At 45.2% G+C, this 2500-nt stretch overlaps 5 non-coding genes across 5 annotated transcripts; 3 read left to right on the top strand and 2 right to left on the bottom strand.

Annotated features, from left to right (window-relative positions):
- The first annotated feature begins 97 nt into the window (after positions 1 to 97).
- TRNAY-GUA (transfer RNA tyrosine (anticodon GUA)) lies at positions 98 to 183 on the top strand. Its single transcript is given in 2 exon segments — positions 98 to 134; positions 148 to 183. It is a non-coding gene; the product is annotated as a tRNA-Tyr (tRNA).
- Positions 184 to 312: 129 nt separating this feature from the next.
- Positions 313 to 384, top strand: TRNAA-CGC (transfer RNA alanine (anticodon CGC)). The gene has a single exon. It is a non-coding gene; the product is annotated as a tRNA-Ala (tRNA).
- A 199-nt stretch (positions 385 to 583) lies between these two features.
- On the bottom strand, positions 584 to 656 carry TRNAM-CAU (transfer RNA methionine (anticodon CAU)). Its single transcript has one exon. It is a non-coding gene; the product is annotated as a tRNA-Met (tRNA).
- Positions 657 to 1653: 997 nt separating this feature from the next.
- Positions 1654 to 1739, top strand: TRNAY-GUA (transfer RNA tyrosine (anticodon GUA)). The gene is given in 2 exon segments: positions 1654 to 1690; positions 1704 to 1739. It is a non-coding gene; the product is annotated as a tRNA-Tyr (tRNA).
- Positions 1740 to 2139: 400 nt separating this feature from the next.
- TRNAM-CAU (transfer RNA methionine (anticodon CAU)) lies at positions 2140 to 2212 on the bottom strand. Its single transcript has one exon. It is a non-coding gene; the product is annotated as a tRNA-Met (tRNA).
- Positions 2213 to 2500: the final 288 nt, after the last annotated feature.

The following is a 2500-nucleotide window of genomic DNA, read 5'->3' as shown; positions in this document are numbered from 1 at the left end:
AATGTTCATGATTTTCATCGATCTGCTCCTGATCCCCACCCCCACAACCTTTCTTGAGCGAGAGATAATTACAGCGCTGAAAGATACTTCAGCCACTCCTTCGATAGCTCAGTTGGTAGAGCGGAGGACTGTAGCATAAAGTCAGACATCCTTAGGTCGCTGGTTCAAATCCGGCTCGAAGGATTTTGTGCTTCGATTTCCATATATTTCACTTTTATTCAAACAATACCTTCCATTGATTATGATCGAGACTTTGCAGTCCCTGGGTTTCAGGGATTCCTTGCATCCATCAAACAGCTCGAGTGCAAAAGTGGGGATGTAGCTCAGTGGTAGAGCGCATGCTTCGCATGTATGAGGTCCCGGGTTCAATCCCCGGCATCTCCAGAAGCCTCTGTTCCTTATCTTGGCTTTTTTCCAGAAGGCTAGCCTGCCATCATGCAGAAAGAAGAAGTTTGTCATGCAGTTGGGGTGAGAGCCCCACTTAAATAGTCAGACATTTGCTTTGGAAAAATCTTTGAACTAGGCATAGTTTGCGCATTTCAAGAAAATCGGAGAATTTTGCATTCCAAAAGAAGGAAATAAATGCCCTCTCTGAGGATCGAACTCAGGACCTTCAGATTATGAGACTGACGCGCTGCCTACTGCGCTAAGAAGGCTGTATATAGGCATCTGTACATAAGACCATGAAGATCATCCAGGTACAAGGCTGAAGGATTTTCCTGACTGACATTGTATACTGCAGAGTCGAATGGGGTGATGTGGCCGTCGGTTCAATGCAGGGTTTCCAATCATACAGTCAAACCTTGCAGAAGTGGGGATGTAGCTCAGTGGTAGAGCGCATGCTTTGCATGTATGAGGCCCCGGGTTCAATCCCCGGCATCTCCAGACTTTTGCCATGCTTACCTTGGATTTTGGGCCGAAAGCTAGGCTGGCATCATGATGAAGGAAGAGATATGTCCTCCAACCGGGATGAGGACCCCGCTTAATCTGTCAGACGTTTGCCTTGAAAAATCCCATGAAATGGGGCTATCTCATTTTTGATGATTATAGATCAAAAGAATCCTACTTGTTGAAGACATCAAAGTGATGATTCATCTTGACAACCATAATGCTTTGATGATAGAAATCTGTCGCATCTCTCTTGATCATTGGTAAGGGTTCTTCTTCTAAACCAGAGACTCTTTACAGTAGCTTTTAGAAAAACGGAATATTTTGTTTATCTCAATCACCTTCAATCTACAGATTTTTCCGTTCTCTTTCCTTTTGAAAATGCATCCAAAATGCACGTTCTTGATGCTGGGTGCGTAGTAATGACTCCCATAACTTTCTGTCATTTCTTTCATGGTTCCGCGCAGCCATCCATTTGCCACCAATGCTGCCCAAGGTCTTTGTATCAAAGTTCCTTTCCTTTCTGTAAAATTGAAATTTGGAGCACCCCTGCTTATCCCCAAGCCAAGACAGAACATGAACTTTGGTCTGAAATCCTCCTTTGGGGTGATAAGACGTACCTTACAGTGTGCTCTAAGAACTGGTGACTTTGAGAGGGAGCTGCAGGTAATGTTCATGATTTTCATCGATCTGCTCCTGATCCCCACCCCCACAACCTTTCTTGAGCGAGAGATAATTACAGCGCTGAAAGATACTTCAGCCACTCCTTCGATAGCTCAGTTGGTAGAGCGGAGGACTGTAGCATAAAGTCAGACATCCTTAGGTCGCTGGTTCAAATCCGGCTCGAAGGATTTTTTGCTTCGATTTCCATATCTTTCACTTTTATTCAAACAATACCTTCCATTGATTATGATCGAGACTTTGCAGTCCCTGGGTTTCAGGGATTCCTTGCATCCATCAAACAGCTCGAGTGCAAAAGTGGGGATGTAGCTCAGTGGTAGAGCGCATGCTTTGCATGTATGAGGTCCCGGGTTCAATCCCCGGCATCTCCAGGAGCCTCTGTTCCTTATCTTGGCTTTTTTCCAGAAGGCTAGCCTGCCATCATGCAGAAAGAAGAAGTTTGTCATGCAGTTGGGGTGAGAGCCCCACTTAAATAGTCAGACATTTGCTTTGGAAAAATCTTTGAACTAGGCATAGTTTGCGCATTTCAAGAAAATCGGAGAATTTTGCATTCCAAAAGAAGGAAATAAATGCCCTCTCTGAGGATCGAACTCAGGACCTTCAGATTATGAGACTGACGCGCTGCCTACTGCGCTAAGAAGGCTGTATATAGGCATCTGTACATAAGACCATGAAGATCATCCAGGTACAAGGCTGAAGGATTTTCCTGACTGACATTGTATACTGCAGAGTCAAATGGGGTGATGTGGCCGTCGGTTCAATGCAGGGTTTCCAATCATACAGTCAAACCTTGCAGAAGTGGGGATGTAGCTCAGTGGTAGAGCGCATGCTTTGCATGTATGAGGCCCCGGGTTCAATCCCCGGCATCTCCAGACTTTTGCCATGCTTACCTTGGATTTTGGGCCGAAAGCTAGGCTGGCATCATGATGAA

This window comes from Triturus cristatus, chromosome 4_1 (genome assembly GCF_964204655.1).
Source record: "Triturus cristatus chromosome 4_1, aTriCri1.1, whole genome shotgun sequence".
Lineage (NCBI taxonomy): Eukaryota > Metazoa > Chordata > Amphibia > Caudata > Salamandridae > Triturus > Triturus cristatus.
Note: the sequence above shows the minus strand (reverse complement) of the source record. Positions and strands in the feature narration are given on the sequence as shown.